The following is a 23,709-nucleotide window of genomic DNA, read 5'->3' on the forward strand; positions in this document are numbered from 1 at the left end:
CTTTGTGTGAATTAAACCTGTTGATCTCGAAGTTCCTAGTCATGTTTCATCATTAACCAATGAAGACGAGAAGAAGGCGATCATTTCCACCAATCAAACTTTCCCCTTTTGGCCAACAACCTGAAGCACTTACCAGCGAACATATCCGAAACACCATTTCCAGTCTCATTTCTAGGGTATCTCGTCACGATTATATACTATCTCAGATTCAAAACCTTATTCATCCACTCGTTCCGACCGACAATCATCCCGGAATAATGGATGAAGTCAACAAGCTCCGCGCTCGAGTTATCAATTTGGAAAACGTGGTGCAAAACTTACCAGGTTCAGCAACATCACTGACACCAACAGTACCATCAGTAACAGCATCAGTACCATCAACAATCCATGCCTCAAAATCTCATTCTGTACCTCAAGTATAATCATCGTTCTACGTATCGTTCTACATCAATTACCTTCGTTAGACATAACGATTATGTAATCTCTAATGTTTTAGAGATTATATATTCATGTTCTAACGGTAAATCAAATGAGTTTAATATCATATTAACTCATTAAATCTATATTACATCTGAAGAAAATATATATATGTAAGTATATTTTCATAAAGATTGTAATTACAAATTCTTTTGTACAAACTGTTAATGGTGAAAATATTTTAACGGGTAGGTAATACCCTAGAAATATTTAGATTTCACATTAATAAGTTACACTGTACATTCTTCGAATCTGATTCAACAGTCATTTACTATCCTACTTACACCCACAGATATACGTATCCGTTCACCGCAGAATAACCATTTTCATTCAATTTCATATTTGGATTTTGATATATCAAAATCCAACAAGTGGCATAATGAAGAAAACATTGGACAAAATAAAATTTGTTAGAAACAAACAAATTAACTATGAGAAATTTTGTTAAGAATCCACGCTAACTGTTCCTAGCTAACTGTTCATAGCTAACTGATTACATTTTATTTATCGCAATTTAATTATCGCAATTTATATTCTCACAATTTTATTTATCGTCATTTAATTTCTGTTATTTATTTTACGCACTTTAAATATCGGGACACGTATACAAGGTTTTGACATATCATATCGACGCATCTATATATATTATTTGGAATAACCATAGACACTCTATATGCAGTAATGATCGAGTTCTCTATACAGGGTTGAGGTTGATTCTATAATAATATATATACTTTGAGTTGTGATCGAGTCTGAGACATGTACACGGGTCACGATACATATTAATTAATTTGAATATTATATATTAAATTATTGAACTGCTAACTGTGGACTATCAACTGTGGACTACCAACATTGGACAATTAAAATGAATTAAAATATTGATTATAACATATGAAACTAAACAATTCTTCAAGTTACCACTTGATTTCATCTTAAACCTCATTTGTATCTTGACGATTACAATATGCGTTTAAATCCTTCATGATTCTTGAAAACACCTCAATCGAGAGGATGAACCAACCGCACCTCATCTACGGAAGAAAAGATTTATGCATATAGTCATGCACCTGAAAACACTCGGAACCTGAGTAAACGTTTAACACGTATATGTACTAACTCCTTTGGCATTGTTATTACCGAAAATAGCATTGCAATTCTTTTTCAAATTAGGCAATTTTGTCACAGCTTCAGCAAATCAATTTCAATTTTTCATTCGGATTAGCCTTATTATAATCTTGATTATATAAGTTGCCTTTCATCATCGTTACCAGGGAACCTTTTATATTCCACCATATTACCAGCAGACGTACCAGCAACCTCGTTGCATCTTGGCTTAAATCTCTCTGATAAATCATTATATTCATTCATTGAAACCCTATCATATACTCATCCGCATCTTGTAACGAGAACTACCATACCAATTACCGGGAATCAGCAATAAGTACTTTGAAAACTCACAGCATATCTACATCAATAGTTATATATATAACATTTATCTCTTAGAATTATGATCTTTCATTCTAAAATTATGAAAAGCACTCAGTCTACAAATCAATACTTTGAATGTTGAAAAAGCTGAATGAAGCAGCAGAAACCGTAGACAACCGTAAACGACCTTAATCATCGGAAGTTTGATGATAAAGGATAGTATGTTGGAAAAGGTCAGAAAAGTTGGAACTGGAAAACGGATTGAGCTAACCACGAAGGAGACCAAGGAAAAATACAAGGACCATATCCTATATTCAAAGAATCCAGGTAATTCTCACTACAACAAAAGTGGGAATATAGGACCTTTTTTTCTGGGACCTAGTAAAATAAGGTCGTAAAAGCTACTTAGATAGGACCAGATGATATTTAGGGTCCCATTATGATATACTCTTTTAGAGTGGGGTCCTAAAGAGCTCTTTTCTAGGACACATTAATTTTTTATGTCCTATTATCAAATATTTTCATAGGACACTTAGAAAGTGGATCCTAATAGAGGAGCTTATAAGGCCTTTATTCGTTAGTGTCTCATTATGTGTTTATGTAATAGGACACTTGTTATGAACGTCATATCAAATATACATTTAGAGGCCATTTATTTCCGAGAGTCTTAGTATATTATACCATAATAGGACATTTTGTACATATGTCCTATAAATGTATGGTATTAGGACGAATTAGTTATGGGGGTCCTAATTATCATAATAGTTAATATGATATAATAGGACTTTTTTATTGTGTACCATATAAAGGAGCTTTATAAGACATTTAAATGTGTGTGTCTTATTATTTGGTAGAGTAATAGGACACGTGATATGGCGTTCATATGAAAGATACTCTTTATTAGACATTTATTTGTGTGAGTCGTATTATAGTAGATATAATAGGACACTTAAATTCTTTAATAGGACATTTTTAGTTTTTGAGGTCATAATTATCATATGATTTCATAGGACACTTAAATTGTGAATCATCAAATGTTTCGTTTTAAGACATTTAACAGTTTAGTGTCGCATTATGTGTTAATTCAATAAGACACTTTATATAAAAGTCATATGAAATAAACTATCATAGGACATGTATTTATCCTAGTCGTATTATATATTTCGCTAATAGGACATGTAATACTTATGTCGTATCATTATCAATTTTTAGGACACTTTTAGTTTTTAATGTCATAATTATTATATGATTTCATAGGACACTTTAATTGTGAATCATAAAATGGTACTTTAAGACATTTAACGGTTTAGTGTCGTATTATGTGTTAATTTAATAGCACACTTTATATTAAAGTCATATTAAATAAACTATAATAGGACATTTATTTGTCATAGTAATATTATATATTTAGCTAATATGACATGTAATACTTATGTCGTATCATTGTCAATTTTTAGGACACTTTTAGTTTTTTGGGTCATAATTATCATATGATTTCATAGGACAACTTTAATTGTGAATCATAAAATGGTACTTTATAAGACATTTAACAGTGTAATGTCGCATTATGTGTTATTTTAATAGAACACCTTATATAAAAGTCATATTAAATATACTATCATAGGACATTTGGTTGCACCACAACAAAAGTGAGTATATAGGACATTTTTTTCCTGAAACCTAGTAAAATAGAGTACTGAAAGCTACCAAGATATGACCAGAAAATATCTAGGGTCCTATTATGTCGCATATAATTCTATTACAAAATGAAAGGTTTTGACAGAATGAAAATTATGACTGAAACAAAATTATAAGTGCTGCTAACTAGTGTGCCATGTTGCAGATATTTGTGGCAGTGGGCTGAGTGCGACCTGTCTATATGGACCAAAGCTTACCCTCAAAATTATTAAAAGATCATTGATTAGTTGGAGCGTAAGAGTAAGGAAAAGTATATGGGTATCTAACCTTGGTGAATTATGGTACTCCGTATTTCTTTTTCTTTTTGGCGTGAGTGTCTTTGTCATCTGGTTGATGCTGACTAAACGTTAATGTATCGTAAGTTAATATGCGGGTGCTAGCATTCATTATTTGTATTGTTTACTTGAGTGTGGATTAATATCCTTTTAGATGATGCGCGACAGAGATTTGGGATTGATGTCATTTGTTGTTTAATCTGTTCGGAGTGTGGAAAAGAAACATGGAACATGTACAACTGTTAGTATCTTTAATCTTTAATAACTTACTAAAGCAAATTGAATAAGAACACAAATATATTGGGCAATTGGTAGTGGTAATGGTGATATGTGTTATATATAGGCAGTATACAAATCTAAGATGAAGACATCATAATAAGATATGTTGATGACTTAATGATTCACATAGCAAAGAAAAACAGTAAGTTTCTTATATATGCTTAAGCTAATACTCGCTTTCGATGCCAAATGTATGCCTAACATGATATCGAATTTAAGCATAATCTTAACTTTTAGCACTAACAAAGAGTTGTAAAGGTAATTTCATACCAGATGTGGTGAGCCTCCACAAATTTAAGAGGTTTAGGATTGTATGATTACTAGTGCGATTACTAATGCTATTATAGTTATGCACTCTCTAAGTTATACATGCAAATGCAGAAACACGATCATCATGCTAATGTGACATTCAAATAAGATGACAACCAAATAAAACAACAATGATAGACAACTACAACACAGCTACTGAAATACACAAATAGTTACGAATAAAACACATAAAATTGAAAACCTAATAAATCAATAGATTGGTTAATATATTGATATATACCTTCAACTATGGATGGAATAGTCAGAGCAGTTAATGACAAACTCCAATAATATGTAATGCTTGTAGAAACATGAGTTAACTCAGATGATGAAGCATGGCTAACTACGAAAATAGCATAGACGGAATCAGAGAGCAAATATAAGGTACATTAAAGCAATTAAAAACCAACGGTGAATAAGAGGCTGAAAATGGATTATGAAGAATCATAGCATCTCACCTCCTTATTCACAAATATAGCTACCACATTAGAAGTAACAACATTGGAGAAACCAAACAAACATCCACCTTCATCTATTCACCCCAATGTTCTTTGGCCATTTTTTGGGTGCCATTGTCTCGAAAAACCAATAAGAAAACTAAACTTCATCAGAACACTGCCGTATAAAATTTAAGATAGAATAATCAAACGGGAACAGCAAAGCGAGCAGAAAGCATACCAAGTGATAAATATAGCGTACACGAAACCAACAATTAACCTTTGTTTGGAATGCCACCACAACTTTCACAAATTCCTAACACCATTACCCATATAATATTATATGTTGGCATAACAATAAATTTTTAAAAGAATAATGGAAAAATGATAAATCGATTTACTCATTTGCCTTATAAGTAGCAGGGCATCTAGCTAGGATAATAAAATTCAGCAGAATTCGGTTTCCTCATTCATTCAGGATGAAACTGCAACCCCATGATAAACTTACCCTCTTCATGATTATAAGCATCAGGATAAAAAAAATCCTTCAACCAACCATCAGGTGCAAACACCAGGAGCTTAAAACATGTGCGAGAGACTTAACTCCTTGATGATGATAAGTGCTAACCATAATCTCCATATCATCTTCTAACGAATCCTTGAACAATCATGCAAAGGAGTTTCTTTCACAATTTCAACCACATGCTTATGCCCTTCCTAATTTTCATAATTCATATGTACAAAATCATCTGACGCTACTTTTTTAAAAGCCATACTCTACAAAATTGTAATGACGCACCTCAAAGTTGAATTTTGATTTTAGACTGAAGTTTAGTTTGTACATTAGACTGGTGTTTATTTTTTTTTCGATAACTTACTTAAACAAAAAATTGAATGTGTCGGGTCGGATTGGATCGGATCGGATCATTACAATTTACAAACACTATCAAACAATAGGATATCATTGTATACTTTTTAAAAGGGCCCGATGTTCTTCATCTATATTTGTAGTTACCGAAGCACTAACGAAATTTCTCGATTCCCCCAATTTTCCTGAATTAAAGTAACATATTAGGTGTCGTATTACAATCTAAGTGTCACAATCAAAGTATCAAACAATAACTATTTTATATAAATAAAAAATTCAGCCAAGTTTGTAAGTAAATTTTGGAAAAAACTAACTAATAACTATCCATACGTCTCTAGTTATTGAGTCGACAGCAAGCGTCGATTTATTGGCGACTTGACTGACTCTTAGAACCTAAAGTAAATTTCAGACATTATTTAAAATCCATGGAAATTTGATTTTACCATTTTCATGGCGTCTCAATTTTATTTTATTTTTTTAAATACTTTTTCTTACTTATTGGCCGGAGGTCCACTCGGAAGCAATCTCCCTATCCATCGAATAGAGAGAGGGATGACTTTCTCTACTTTTGAGAGTGTTTCACTCTAGATGGTGAAATGACTTGTCTTTATTCTCGGATAGGGGAAGGATTGTCTACATCTCACCTCCCCCATACACCACTTATGTGGTATTGAGTTTTGTTGTTGTTGTCGTATGAAAGGACCCGTTCATATACATTATAAACGATTCACAATAGTTGATTACATTGCGAGGTATTTGACCTCTATATGATACATTTTACAAACATTGCATTCGTTTTTAAAAGACAAACTTTCTTTACATCGAAAATTGACAGGCATGCATACCATTTCATAATATCCACTATCCAACTATAAATTGATTTAATAATAATCTTTGATGAACTCAATGACTCAAATGCAACGTTCTTCGAAATATGCTATGAAAGACTCCAAGTAATATCTTTAAAATGAGCAAATGCACAGCGGAAGATTTCTTTAACACCTGAGAATAAACATGCTTTAAAGTGTCAACCAAAAGGTTGGTGAGTTCATTAGTTTATCATAATCATTTATTTCCATCATTTTAATAGACCACAAGAATTTCATTTTCAGTTCTCATAAATATACGTCCCATGCATAGAGACAAAAATAATCATTCATATGGTGAACACCTGGTAACCGACATTAACTAGATACATATAAGAATATCCCCTATCATTCCGGGATCCTCCTTCGGACATGATATAAATTTCGAAGTACTAAAGCATCCGGTACTTTGGATGGGGTTTGTTAGGCCCAATAGATCTATCTTTAGGATTCGCGTCAATTAGGGTGTCTGTTCCCTAATTCTTAGATTACCAGACTTTAATAAAAAGGGGCATATTCGATTTCGATAATTCAACCATAGAATGTAGTTTCAATTACTTGTGTCTATTTCGTCAAACATTTATAAAAGCGCATGTATTCTCAGTCCCAAAAATATAAAGGGTAAAAAGGCAAATGAAACTCACCATACTGTATTTCGTAGTAAAAATACATATAACGTCATTGAACAAGTGCAAGGTTGGCCTCGGATTCACGAACCTAAATTAATTATATATATTTATGTGTTGGTCAATATTTGTCTAACAAATTAGGTCAAGTCATAGTGTACCACAATCCTAATGCTCGAGACTAATATGCAAAAGTCAACAAAAGTAAATTTGACTCAAAATAATTTCCAAAAATCTATACATGATTAATATATAGTTTAAATATCGTCATTTTATATTTTTAAATATTTTTAAAAGATTTATTAGAGTAAATTATATTTTTATTTATTAATAAATAAAATTTTATATTAAATTTATATAATAAAATATACTTTTATATATATTAAGTAATAAAATTTATAGTGTTCATTTAATATCATAAAGATAATATGATAGGTATTATTAAAGTAAGTTATTACACGTAGTAAAATATGTTTGTATCACATATTTATTTAATAAAATAATATCTATAATGATAGTAAGTAAAAGTTGTATTATTTTGTAATAATAATTATTATTATAAAAATATTAATATTTATAATTACTAAGATGACATTATGATAAAACGATAATTCTAATTATGATAACTTTAATATTTACGATAATTTTTAATATTATCTTTAAAATAATAATTCTATTTAAAATAATAATAATAATAATAATATTTTATAGTAACAATGACATTTCTATTAAAATGATAATTTTTATTAAAATGATAATTTTAATACTAACGATACTTTTAATAATAATAATAGTAATGATAAAAATAATAAGAACGATAATTTTATCTAAATCGATATCTTATAATATTTTAATTTCATCATGATACTCTTACTCATTATTTCCTAATCATTTCGTTTAATAGCTTTTAATCGTCTTTTATATCGTGTTCATAATAATGATAATAATAGTAATCAAAATAATTAGGTGTTACAAATATTTGTTTTAATTACACTAATATTAATAATGATAGTTACTATAACATTATTAACGATAATACTAATAATTATCTTAATGATAATATAGTAATAATAATAATAACAATAACAATAACCATTTTTAAATAATGATATATATATATATATATATATATATATATATATATATATATATATATATATATATATATATATATATATATATATATATATATATATATATATATATATATATATATATTAATAATGATAATAATAATAATAATACTAATAATAATAATAATAATAATAATAATAATAATAATAATTGGATAATAATAATACTAATTATAACTTTAACGATAATAACGATAGTAATAATAAAAAAAAATAACAATTTTTAATGATATATCCCTTTTATTGATAAAGATCATAATAATAAGATAAAACTAGAACGACGATAAAAACGACGATAATAATAATCATTTTTAATAAAAAAAATCGAAAATTCAATTGATTATAACTTCTAATCCGTTCATCGAAACCATTCGATATCTAAAGGAAAAGTTCTTAATTTTTCGCTAGCTTTCCAAGGACATGCATATCTTATACCTTATCTCAATCTCAAGTGTAACTAATTCAAGATTCAACCTAATCTGTCTAAGGGCAATATCAAAAGTACAAGCATGCATAATCTTAAATACTCGAGCACTAGTCAGGGATACACTATTAGTATGTAAAAGTTAAATTATGAGTACTCACGTATCAATATTGAGATTCAATATTGCAGGAAAGGTACGTAGACGCAACGGAAATGATAAACACTATATTGACCTCACGAACATACCCATGAACCATACTCAATCACCTCCATAGCTATAACCCATAATTTCCTTAATCCTATCCTACTCGAAAAACAATTTCGAAACCACTCGGACAGCACTCCGTCGTAATATTTTATGTATACTAATAATATCTTGAAATAATACGGAGTAAATATATATATGTAAATCGATTGAGAGAGTTTAGAGAAAAATATTTTCAAGTTTCTATGAAATAATGAAACCTATTGAATTCTATTTATAATAGATTTTTGAATTATTAAAGTGAATTATTAAAGTATGAATTATTAAAGTGAATTATTAAAGTATGAATTATTAAAGTGAATTATTAAAGTATGAATTATTAAAGTGAATTATTAAAGTTAAAGTAAAGTAAAAATAAAGTAAAGGTAAAGTTTAAGTATAGTAAAAGTATAAAACTATGTACGTATAATACGCGTATAAATATATATAATATTAATTTAAATCGTTATATATATTTAATAAAATAAAATATAAATATCGTTATCTTTATCATACTAGTTAAGTAATGAGTTGTCAAAAGTGGTTCTAGATATTTATAAAAGTTATATACGTTTTAATAATAAAGTTCTTTTTAAACTGAAAACGTTTTTGTACGTTTGAAACTAAATAGATCAATCGAGTCTTTATGAGATTCAATCTTCCACTATCCTTTGTTTAGTTCTCAATGATTGACAATTTGTTCTTATTTATAAATCACTTTACCATTTTTCGAATATTGTTAAAATGGAAAGATTTCTCAAATCAACGTGGGCCTTTCAACAGAGACTTGTAATCATAATTCAATATATCTGATAATTCAATCATTTGATCTTATCTTCTAATTCCATTGATAAACATTTTAAAACAGATACAATTATATAAAGTATTTAATCTAATATTTTGTTTACGTTTCAAGTTATAATATATATACACATATACATATATAATCATATTCGTTTAATGGTCCGTGAATCGTTGGAACTTGGTCGAGGTTGAATGGATGTATGAACATAGTTTAAAATTCTTGAAATTTAACTTAACAAATATTGCTTATCGTGTCGGAAACATATAAAGATTAAAGTTTAAATTTGATTGGAAATTTCCGGGTTGTCACAGTACCTACCCGTTAAAGAAATTTCGTCCCGAAATTTGAGTGGAAAGGTCGTGAATGATAATAAGTATGTTTTCATGATGCATACGGGCTGAAAATTAGAGTTTTATCATCAGCGAATAATTTGGATAAACAATCCATTTATATGAAGAGTACGAATGAAGCTAACATAGAAGAGTGAAATGAGTAAGTGTAGATTCATCTTATCATTTGACGTAGATATGATTGATTCCCAGATTTCAAGGGATTTGAAGAAAATCTTCTTAATAAGATTTGACTCTCCGGTAATCAAGGGAATTAGGATCCGCTTTAAATGCGATCGTCCATTTTAATTGTTCTGTCGGAGATTTTCTTATAAATTCACCTCCTTCGTTTCCTTACAACTTACACCTTCTGTTGATGTATTTTATGCAAGTCCCTAGACATCTACCCACGTCCATTGCAGGTACAACAATTTACAGGCCACCATGATTGCTCGTTATTATCTTATCCGTGTTTGTATGTGGTTACAGGAACTGCAGGAACGAGATTTAGATGTTTGACTATGTTAGACTTAGTCAGACGTATGAGTGAAGCCTCACTAGTACGGCTGACAGGCTCATACGCACGGTTGATGCTGAGCTAAGTCACAATTACAACCTAAATGAGAAGACACGAGTGAGTGATCACCCGTACGGCTGATGAAGCCAACTCGTACGTGTGATGAATGAATCGCATGGGTGAGTCAACAGCAGGGGTATATAAAGTCTTATGTTCTTCTTTTTAGGTTAAGCCTCTCATTTGTTACACACACTCAGATCTAGTGAGCTCCTCCGATTCTCTCTCAGTCCAAATCACCCAGGTGGTGAATAATAGCTCTAGGTGTTGATCTAATCACACTTGATTTAGTTGTGGTTTGACTAAATTAATTAAAAAAAAAAAAAAACTTAACCTATTCACTAGAGGGTTTGATTCACTTATTCCGCCATTGTGTGAGTTAAATCTGTTTATTTCTAAGTTCCTAGTCATGTTTCATCACCTTCTATTCTTTCCCCCTCAACTCATATTTTAAAGTATTCATCAACATGCTCCATCCAGTTCTGATTCTTGATATACTTCTAACTTTCATATCGGTCATTCTTCTTTTTCATCTACCGCCGGAAGAATCTATTTACTTCTACTGTACTCTTGGATTTATAGTGTTTCTAGTTCTCCCGTGTCTTTATATTGCTATATGCATCGATATATATGGTTTATAATTTCTGGTTTGTCGTTGGACTTTATATGTTCCCTTATATTTCAAAGTCTCTGCTTCTGTCTTTTATAATCATTATCATTCACAGTTAATGCTCTCTTTTATTTGCTGCAATTTATACCCCAATTTCTATTTCGGAGTTTTGTCCTTTTGTTTCTTCTTCTTGCGATTAAGCACCGCTTGTAATGGTCCAGAATTCACAGATATGAATTTCAGAATGAACATTATTAATGTTCTAGGAAGGAAATTGTGATGGCACGATCTTGACTTGTTAAATTACTAGAATACCTTGGAAAAGGCCGAATCATAAGGAAATATTTTCTTGATATTTTAGAGGTTAAATAGAATACAAGAGTCGTATAACATGGCACATGATGATGTTATGATCTGTGAATCATCACGTTCCATTTAGAAACTCAGCATGACTTACTGTAATATAATCACATTGATCAAGTGTCATTATATTATACTAATTCATGCTTCAGTTCCCAACACTACTTCATAATATTCCTATTTTAAACTTGAATGTTTCAGAATTTAGAAACTAAAATAGTTTCTTTTATGATGTAATACAGATAGCGCGAAGAGGTAAATGATTTCAAATAAGAAAAATTAAGAAAATATCTTCAGAAATATGGAGGATATTTATAATGAAAGATATGATGATATTTTAGAATTTCTAATATCAGAGGATGATGAAGAATATTGTCCGCAGGGGTTTAGAGTCAGGAGCAAGGTATTCGTTAATGACTTTAGCAGGTACTGAATCATTTGGATCCTTTGAAGTCAGGTTCAGTCTTTGTAATTTGTCCACAGCCTCCTTCCTACTTTGCTCAATCCGTTTTCCAGTTCCAAAACTTCTCTTTTTCTGCGCTTTGCCAGCACACTTCATCATTATCATCCAGCTTTTGCCGTTTAAAGTCGTTTATAGTTTTTGCTGCTTCATCAGCATTTTTTTTTTTTCGGAGAACCAATTCGTAGTTCGGAGTGTTTTTCAGAAACTTCACATTCAAATTAAGTCCAGAAGATAGACGTTATATATACACATATAACTGTTGGCGTAGACATGCTGTGAGATTTCAAAATACTGATTGCTAATTCCCAATGATTCGTATGGCAAATCTCATTACAAGATGCGAATGAGTAAATGATGGGGTTTCAATGAATAATTATAATGACTTTTTGGAGAGGCTAAAGTCAAAGGGCAATGAAGTTGTTGGTACATCTGCTAATAATGTGGTGAAATGTAAAAAGTTCCCTGGTAACGATGGTGTATATCTCAAGGTTATAATAAGGTTAGTCTGACTGAAAAGTCGAAGTTGACTTGCTGGAGCTGTGACAAAACTGGCTAATTTGAATAGGAGTCGCAAAGTTATTTTTGCTAATAAATACCAAAGAATCTGACGCGGATACGTTGTTTAAACTTTTACTTTGGTTTCAAGAGTTTTTCGGGTACATAACTGTGGGTAACATGTGGTTGGATCATCATCTCGATTGCTCATCATTCGAAGTGTCTTCAGAAATTTTCGAAGGGTTTGAACACAGATTGTAATCGTTAACATACATTTGATGTTCTAACACAGTTTTGAAGTCAAAATATAGCTTGTGAAAGATGTAAGGATCTAAGAGTGATGATTTTGGTCATATCTCATGTTGAATTTTGAGATTTCAAAATCAGAATATGTAATTAAATTTTGAATGAGTATGGTTGTTTTGATTTCTATAAAAGAATGTATATTGTTGTGAAAGTAGGGAGTATAATGGATGATTTGCTGAATCAGATTCGAAGAATGTAACATATTAATTGTGAATTTATATATCTCTCGGGTATTACCTACCCGTTAAAAAAATTTCACAATTAATATTTTGTACAAAAGAATTTTATTACAGTCTTTATGAAAATATATATATGTATATTTTCTTTAGATGTAACATAGATTTAATGAGTTAATGTTAAATTAAACTCATTTGATTTACGGTTGAAACTAGAATTGAATAATCCCTAAAGGCTTTAAAAAGTACATAACTTTTACGCAGTATTTCTTTAATAACATTGAAATTATGAATCAATACTTCGTTATTTGTTGATGTATGATGTTCGGTTCGTGGAATTCTTGTGAATTTCGCAAAGTACGAATGATGTTATCTGAAAAGTTTCTGGTACATCGATGATGAAAGTGTAAAATCAAATATATACTTGATTTATTATGAATTGGAATTTGTTGAATTGCGACAGAGATTGTAGTTAACGCTGGTTAAGTTGCGGCCGAAGGACGTACATTATTGCATATTTGTTATATGAATTAACCGAGTAGTTAAGATTCACACACAATAGCTTAGCACGGAAAGATTTATTTCAAAAAATATATATATATAATATACATATAATTTCTTCAGAGGGAATGAGTTAATTCTTCATAACTCATTGATACAATATACACGTTATTGATTCGTAATGATGTCCACAGTGATTCTTGAACTGATGGAGTTTGTGATGTTATCCGTGTTGTTGATTCGGATGTTGACTGTACTGACGATGCTGGTAACGCTGACGGTACTGTTGATGCTGTTGGTAAAGCAAGTTTAGCTTGTTAATCACACACCATTTTTATCAGGGTTTCTACTCTTCCTTCTATAATTTTGGTTCGCTTAACTGATTTATGGTTAGGGCTAGATTAGATAATCTCTAAGACTTTAGAGATTACATAATCGCCGCGGAATGTTTCTCCAATGAAGTTATGAATTAATACTTCGTCAGTTATTGTTGTTGGTACTCCTTGGTATCTATGGTGCGTATGACGTTGATGCTCGTGGGACAGATTGTGAAGTTGAGGTTTACGACGCGGTTATGGTTGGAGGTGGTAATGGTACTGTTGGCGTTGATGATGGTGGTACTGGTTATGCTGCTGATGCTGCTGCTGGTATTTGTAATCTCTGCACCATATTCTCCAAAGCCACTACCCGAGCGCGAAGCTCGTTGACTTCTTCTATTACACCGGGGTGATTGTCGGTTCGGACGAGTGGATAAATAAAATCTAAAATTTGATGTAATATATAATCGTGACGAGATACTATGGAAATGAGCGAGAAAATGGTGTTTCGGACAGGTTCGCCGGTAAGTGCTTCAGGTTCTTCGTCAAGAGGGCAATGTGGTGGATGGAAGGGATCACCTTCTTCTTGTCTCCAATGATTGAGGAGGCTACGAACCCATCCCCAATTCATCCAGAATAGGTGATGACTGATTGGTTGATCTATTCCGATCACACTGCTTTTAGAGCTTGAATGGGATTCCATTTCGGAATCTGAGTGACTTGAACTGATGACGAATTCCATTTCGTACGATTGGATAAAGGATTTTTTTTTTCGATATGAAATGATTTTGGCTAACGGATGGTATTCTAATTACATAGAATATATATATATATATATCAAAAGATTTCGTAGATTACGGAGGACTTTGCGGGATATGTCAGGCAAAGTTTAAATTAACAGATACGATAAGATATGATTTAGCAGATATGCTAAGATATGAATTTTTGTCTATACACTATTCATGCAATCAATGCAGCAAGACGTGTCTTAGACTAAAAATGATAAGCAGGTAATTTCCTGAGGATGATAAGTAGTTAATTTTCGACACAAAATGATAAGCAAAACATTTGACATGCAGACACGGTCGAAGTCCAGACTCACTAATGCATCCTATCGACTTATCAGTTAGACACACTAATGCAGACCTGGTTCGCTAAGACCACCGCTCTGATACCAACTGAAAGGACCCGTTCATATACATTATAAATGATTCACAATAGTTGATTACATTGCGAGGTATTTGACCTCTATATGATACATTTTACAAACATTGCATTCGTTTTTAAAAGACAAACTTTCTTTACATCGAAAATTGACAGGCATGCATACCATTTCATAATATCCACTATCCAACTATAAATTGATTTAATAATAATCTTTGATGAACTCAATGACTCAAATGCAACGTTCTTCGAAATATGCTATGAAAGACTCCAAGTAATATCTTTAAAATGAGCAAATGCACAGCGGAAGATTTCTTTAACACCTGAGAATAAACATGCTTTAAAGTGTCAACCAAAAGGTTGGTGAGTTCATTAGTTTATCATAATCATTTATTTCCATCATTTTAATAGACCACAAGAATTTCATTTTCAGTTCTCATAAATATACGTCCCATGCATAGAGACAAAAATAATCATTCATATGGTGAACACCTGGTAACCGACATTAACTAGATACATATAAGAATATCCCCTATCATTCCGGGATCCTCCTTCGGACATGATATAAATTTCGAAGTACTAAAGCATCCGGTACTTTGGATGGGGTTTGTTAGGCCCAATAGATCTATCTTTAGGATTCGCGTCAATTAGGGTGTCTGTTCCCTAATTCTTAGATTACCAGACTTTAATAAAAAGGGGCATATTCGATTTCGATAATTCAACCATAGAATGTAGTTTCAATTACTTGTGTCTATTTCGTCAAACATTTATAAAAGCGCATGTATTCTCAGTCCCAAAAATATAAAGGGTAAAAAGGCAAATGAAACTCACCATACTGTATTTCGTAGTAAAAATACATATAACGTCATTGAACAAGTGCAAAGTTGGCCTCGGATTCACGAACCTAAATTAATTATATATATTTATGTGTTGGTCAATATTTGTCTAACAAATTAGGTCAAGTCATAGTGTACCACAATCCTAATGCTCGAGACTAATATGCAAAAGTCAACAAAAGTAAATTTGACTCAAAATAATTTCCAAAAATCTATACATGATTAATATATAGTTTAAATATCGTCATTTTATATTTTTAAATATTTTTAAAAGATTTATTAGAGTAAATTATATTTTTATTTATTAATAAATAAAATTTTATATTAAATTTATATAATAAAATATACTTTTATATATATTAAGTAATAAAATTTATAGTGTTCATTTAATATCATAAAGATAATATGATAGGTATTATTAAAGTAAGTTATTACACGTAGTAAAATATGTTTGTATCACATATTTATTTAATAAAATAATATCTATAATGATAGTAAGTAAAAGTTGTATTATTTTGTAATAATAATTATTATTATAAAAATATTAATATTTATAATTACTAAGATGACATTATGATAAAACGATAATTCTAATTATGATAACTTTAATATTTACGATAATTTTTAATATTATCTTTAAAATAATAATTCTATTTAAAATAATAATAATAATAATAATATTTTATAGTAACAATGACATTTCTATTAAAATGATAATTTTTATTAAAATGATAATTTTAATACTAACGATACTTTTAATAATAATAATAGTAATGATAAAAATAATAAGAACGATAATTTTATCTAAATCGATATCTTATAATATTTTAATTTCATCATGATACTCTTACTCATTATTTCCTAATCATTTCGTTTAATAGCTTTTAATCGTCTTTTATATCGTGTTCATAATAATGATAATAATAGTAATCAAAATAATTAGGTGTTACAAATATTTGTTTTAATTACACTAATATTAATAATGATAGTTACTATAACATTATTAACGATAATACTAATAATTATCTTAATGATAATATAGTAATAATAATAATAACAATAACAATAACCATTTTTAAATAATGATATATATATATATATATATATATATATATATATATATATATATATATATATATATATATATATATATATATATATATATATATATATATTAATAATGATAATAATAATAATAATACTAATAATAATAATAATAATAATAATAATAATAATAATAATAATAATAATAATAATAATAATAATAATAATTGGATAATAATAATACTAATTATAACTTTAACGATAATAACGATAGTAATAATAAAAAAAAATAACAATTTTTAATGATATATCCCTTTTATTGATAAAGATCATAATAATAAGATAAAACTAGAACGACGATAAAAACGACGATAATAATAATCATTTTTAATAAAAAAATCGAAAATTCAATTGATTATAACTTCTAATCCGTTCATCGAAACCATTCGATATCTAAAGGAAAAGTTCTTAATTTTTCGCTAGCTTTCCAAGGACATGCATATCTTATACCTTATCTCAATCTCAAGTGTAACTAATTCAAGATTCAACCTAATCTGTCTAAGGGCAATATCAAAAGTACAAGCATGCATAATCTTAAATACTCGAGCACTAGTCAGGGATACACTATTAGTATGTAAAAGTTAAATTATGAGTACTCACGTATCAATATTGAGATTCAATATTGCAGGAAAGGTACGTAGACGCAACGGAAATGATAAACACTATATTGACCTCACGAACATACCCATGAACCATACTCAATCACCTCCATAGCTATAACCCATAATTTCCTTAATCCTATCCTACTCGAAAAACAATTTCGAAACCACTCGGACAGCACTCCGTCGTAATATTTTATGTATACTAATAATATCTTGAAATAATACGGAGTAAATATATATATGTAAATCGATTGAGAGAGTTTAGAGAAAAATATTTTCAAGTTTCTATGAAATAATGAAACCTATTGAATTCTATTTATAATAGATTTTTGAATTATTAAAGTGAATTATTAAAGTATGAATTATTAAAGTGAATTATTAAAGTATGAATTATTAAAGTGAATTATTAAAGTATGAATTATTAAAGTGAATTATTAAAGTTAAAGTAAAGTAAAAATAAAGTAAAGGTAAAGTTTAAGTATAGTAAAAGTATAAAACTATGTACGTATAATACGCGTATAAATATATATAATATTAATTTAAATCGTTATATATATTTAATAAAATAAAATATAAATATCGTTATCTTTATCATACTAGTTAAGTAATGAGTTGTCAAAAGTGGTTCTAGATATTTATAAAAGTTATATACGTTTTAATAATAAAGTTCTTTTTAAACTGAAAACGTTTTTGTACGTTTGAAACTAAATAGATCAATCGAGTCTTTATGAGATTCAATCTTCCACTATCCTTTGTTTAGTTCTCAATGATTGACAATTTGTTCTTATTTATAAATCACTTTACCATTTTTCGAATATTGTTAAAATGGAAAGATTTCTCAAATCAACGTGGGCCTTTCAACAGAGACTTGTAATCATAATTCAATATATCTGATAATTCAATCATTTGATCTTATCTTCTAATTCCATTGATAAACATTTTAAAACAGATACAATTATATAAAGTATTTAATCTAATATTTTGTTTACGTTTCAAGTTATAATATATATACACATATACATATATAATCATATTCGTTTAATGGTTCGTGAATCGTTGGAACTTGGTCGAGGTTGAATGGATGTATGAACATAGTTTAAAATTCTTGAAATTTAACTTAACAAATATTGCTTATCGTGTCGGAAACATATAAAGATTAAAGTTTAAATTTGATTGGAAATTTCCGGGTTGTCACATCGTATTAGACTGGTGTTTGATATTTGTGTTTCTCACATACAAGAGCAACTATTTTAATTGTAGGTTCTTCAATTGTCTGATTTTCTAAATTTTTTAGCCAAAGCTAAAGGTTGGTCAACTGCAGCATCAAAGTTTTTTTTTACCTGAATCGAGTCTGTGAATTACTCTCTCCGTCCCATAACAAGTGTCTTCATCAAATACTACATAACACAAATAAAAATATTTGAAGTGAAAATTTTGAAAATAAGACCTTGAAAAGTCAAACAGGACACATAGTATTATGGGACATAGGGAGTATTATGTTAGCTAGGCATCATATCCATCAATTAAACCGTTAATAGAAAATTACTTGTTACCTCAAATAATAAATCGAGAAAATCATATGTGAATATTACCCTGCAGTTGTTTGTTCATCGTATCTCGACTTTAACTTGTTGCTTCAAACTTCATGTCCTTAATCTTTTCCGCCAAATCTGATGTCGTATCCAAATACTTCGTTGTTGATCAAACGCCTTCAAACACAATAAGAAACCTTTAAATGCATATTAAGGTTATTCTAAATTGTAACTAGTTAGGAAAAGATTCTTACCAAGTAGTTTCATACATTCACATTTACACCCTTTGACAAAAGCTCATCAATCTGAAAAATCATCTACAAAAAAATACTAAAGTAATTAAAGAAATAAAAATATCTCATATTCATAGGGTTCAATCTATCGAATCAGTTCTTAAGAAAAGACCTAACATCAGGAAAAAATTGTTTGCATATTCTGATAAAAATACCTCATATTCATAGATACATAAATAATAATAACCTAATGGAAATCAATAAACAAATGCCAAAAACCAAGTCGAAAACAAAAAGAGTAAGAAATAAACCTGATGGATGATTTATCATTGTTCAAACACAACAACAATAACAACAACAACAACAAAAAATAACATAATAATATCATAAACCTAATTTTCACTTTAGGTGCGAGGCTCCAGCTGATGGAGTTGCATCTCCACCTGAGTTACAGCAATCGACGATGGATAAATGAGTCCTGTCGGGAAAAGACCTTTTTGATCGTCTATCGGTGGGAGAAATACGTATTTCGTTGTCAGTATCGGGAAAAGAGGCCTAAATGAAAAAGATGTAGAAAATAGCAATCGTCTAACGGAAATGTGAAGAAGATCACTTTTATTAAAAAAATAACAATACCTTAATAGGCTGAATTTGAGGAGGGAATCTGCAGAAGCCCTAATCCTGCGTTTGATTTTTGTGAAGATGGAAAAGAGGCAGAGTAAGAGGTAAAAAGACGGTAGAAAATAGAGGAGATGTCGTTTTGGGTTTTTTGGTAAAGGAGAAGATTGAAGTTGGGGCGGGTAATAGTTTATAAGGGAAATGGTATAAAAAGTGATCAAAAAGAAATAGCTAAATTTGAGCGGGTCAAACTCGTAAGAATGTCAAATCATCTGAACTATAAATGCTTACGTTGCCTTGAAGCCATTTTTATAAGAACCAACATTAAAGATTCAGTGGGTCCAAAAGAGTTTGGTGGGTCCAAAAGAGTTGACCCGAAACCCACTTTGACATGTTACTTGACACTTGCATTTAGTAATCTCAAATGGAAATCAATACTCTTTTAGAAAGTTAATTTACAATTAACACTGTAAATACTGATTAAATATAACTCTATGAGCATAAAAAGACCTGATCAACCCAAATCCATTTTGATACCAACCCACCTGAGGCACCTAAATTTTCAACCCATCTTGAAACCATTTTGATACCAACCCACCTAAATATAACGTGTGCGAGCTACTCAACTCCTTGATGATGATAAGTGTTAACCATAATCTCCATAAGATTATGAGAATAATATTATTGGATAGAAGTCATAAGGATGACAAGGAGCAGAAAAATCTTTGATTTCAACAGGCCTTTGGGTTGATCTGTATCACTATTATGTGTGGTTAACAAAGAAATATAAAACTAATAAAAACATAAACAATACTAGCGTCAAGATTCAAGGTGGTGGATAAGTTTCAAAAGTCTAGGTTTTATACATGAATTGGAATTAGAATTATTATTTATTCATTTTAAAAACTAAATTTACATATCCTTCGTGCAAATCAAAACAAGCCCGTTACCGTGCTCCTTTACAACAAGCAATTGTTTTGTCATACCGGTGTGTGCGCATAGTACCCAAAAATTTTTTTATCAAACACACATGTACAAAAGATATATAACGTAGGTTAACTAATCATGAATCACTAACCCACAAAGTAAAAATTTCCAACCCTCTCATTTCATTTTCATGTAAAAATAAAAGAAAGTCAGACAATTGAAACTATCTGCAGATCATAAGATTACCGATGTACTTGCAACTATCAAACCAACAAATTCAATACTCAATTGAGTAAATATAATGGCTGAGAGCAATATTAAATTACCAAAGAGGTGTGTAAAGCAGAAGCCTCTATTCCTATAATGCAAACACCTTGTAGACCTCTTGTTACTGCCAAAACGTACCAAGTAAATCCGGCATTAGTATCATACAATGATCACATATAGGGAGACAATATTTCGTATATACCATGTGAAATGATAAAGTAGCAAAATAACAATCTATAAATACACATGAAAAATTTAATGAGAACAGTTAACTACTTTCAGAAGATTTCAAGAACTAATAAACCCTAACTTTTAAAATTTCATACTTTACTAAAACCATAAATCAACTACAAGAATCATACAGCATTTATTAACTTTTAAGATTGAAGGAGAATCGAAAACATACCTGAGATTTGAGAATCGAAAAGTACTCGATATTGGAGAACGGGGTGATTCAGATGGGAAAACCGAGTGATGATGCATGAGTGGGAACAATTGTGACACCTTGAGAGAAATTAAAACATTTTGCGCGAGATGAGGGGGAATTAGCCGCCAAATTGAAAACTTTTAATTAATGTATCAACCATTAAAACATTATTAATCAATAAATTCTTCTTTAATTAATAAAAAAATTAGTGGCAAATAATTTTAACTAGTTGTGGAACCCGCTTCGCGCCGTGGGCTCTGTTTTGAATGCGAGTTAAAAAAAGTCTTCATCTATTTTGTAAAAAAGAATTTTTTTCGACATCTAACATTGAAGGGTTGTTTCTTTTGTGAAAGTTGCTTCTTTTAGCGTTGGTTTTTTTTTTAAGTTAGTTCTATTTTGTAAAAAAATAATGTTTTTCGACATCTTTTGGTAGCATTGAAGGGTTGCTCCTTTTATGAAAGTTACCTCATTTATCGTTGAGGAAGAAAATGAAAAAAAAAAAAAGTTAGTTGATTTTTTGGTAAAAAAAAATTTTTTCCGACATCTTTTGGTAACATTGAAGGGTTGGTTCTTTTATGAGAGTTGCTTCTTTTATCGTTGAAGGCAAAAAACCAAAAAAAAAGGGTGAAATGATGAAATACCCCTGATTACTATTGGTGAATAGTGCTACATGATTTTGTCTATTAGATATATAGATAATGTATCATGCTATTATTTCTCTTTCGAAAAATCAAACTTTGTTAAAAGATGAAACATTCATCATACGATGAATTAAATTTGTGTAAGTAATATTTTTTAAATTTTATAATTTAATGATAGTTATCTAAGCTAGTTAAAACTAACATGTATATGAGTTATAAATATCAATTGATGTGTGTACTAAACATACATCCCTCGAATTCGTAGAATTATATTTATTTATATTTATTACTAATATTAATATTAATTAATAACTAACTAATAATTACTCCTATCAATAGTTAATTTGGTTAGGGTCTACTTGGTGGTGGTATGGGGTAGTCCGATAGTCCGATCATGGTTCGTTGGTTTGGTGGTCCACCAATGATCCAGTTGTGGTCTGGTGCTCCGATGGTAATTTAGTGGTCCGGTGATAGTTTAATGGTCTGTTCATGGTTTGTTGGCGTGGTCATGGTTTGTTAGTCCGATGGTGCTCATTACCACTACCGCCACCCACCACCTACCACCACCCACCACCATCATCGACTCATTTACACCCTAAAAAAATCAAATAAGCAACAAGACAAAAGAACGCCAGCCATCATATACGCATCAAAACACCACCAAACGGGGGCGGAGGTACATGGCTACTTGTGGTGGCACGTGCCACCACTCACCCTATGAGCCCAACAAGCAGATTTATTGTAAAATTTTTGAACTTCACACAAGGACCCCAACCCAATTATACATAGGACCCCAGGGCCCAACCGTTTACATCAGCCCAACAACTTTAGGTTTAATTTTTTTGGGTTTAACATCAAAACTTGGTGTCTTTTTTATAACTTTAGATTTAAGAAATATTGAAACACCAATTACCATACGTGTAGTCTTTGAGAGAAGATATCGAGGCCATTTAGCACAGTGGCAAAGCCAGGATTTTTGAGGGTTGGTGTCACTAATAAATAATTCTTTAACCACCACATATCTAACAACACATATTAAAACCACAACCTTTTATTTTTCTCTAAATTTAGACTCATCACTAGACTCGTCGACTAACAAGCTAAATAAATTTGAAATTTTTTTAGCAAAACATTTAACAGTTTCTCTAAATAAATCGCTTTTAAGAAATTGTTAATACTTTTAATAATTGTAAAACACAATGCATAAGTATACATGTGAATATGCTATATTAACCAATGTTTTGAAGCAAAACTACGCTATGTAGATATTCAGTTTTGATATGGGACCCATGACTCCATTTATATACATGCAAATTAAATTTTTGTTGGGGTCAAATGATCGCATTCATTTGTAT

The 23,709-nt window shown here is 30.1% G+C and overlaps 1 long non-coding RNA gene across 11 annotated transcripts; it reads right to left on the reverse strand.

Annotated features, from left to right (window-relative positions):
* Positions 1-3,574: 3,574 nt before the first annotated feature.
* On the reverse strand, positions 3,575-20,246 carry LOC139852726 (uncharacterized). Of its 11 annotated transcripts, none has more exons than XR_011761161.1 (9): positions 20,111-20,246; positions 19,867-19,979; positions 19,496-19,558; positions 19,302-19,418; positions 19,050-19,106; positions 5,148-5,959; positions 4,928-5,045; positions 4,711-4,812; positions 3,575-4,081 (listed from the first exon to the last, which is right to left on the reverse strand). It is a non-coding gene; the product is annotated as an uncharacterized lncRNA (long non-coding RNA). The 11 variants fall into 11 exon arrangements; XR_011761160.1 differs by having other exon boundaries at positions 19,867-20,029; positions 20,111-20,245; XR_011761165.1 differs by having other exon boundaries at positions 5,148-5,222; positions 5,316-5,959; positions 19,496-20,029; positions 20,111-20,245.
* Positions 20,247-23,709: the final 3,463 nt, after the last annotated feature.

The sequence above is a fragment of the Rutidosis leptorrhynchoides genome, chromosome 6 (genome assembly GCF_046630445.1).
Source record: "Rutidosis leptorrhynchoides isolate AG116_Rl617_1_P2 chromosome 6, CSIRO_AGI_Rlap_v1, whole genome shotgun sequence".
NCBI classification, from domain to species: domain Eukaryota; kingdom Viridiplantae; phylum Streptophyta; class Magnoliopsida; order Asterales; family Asteraceae; genus Rutidosis; species Rutidosis leptorrhynchoides.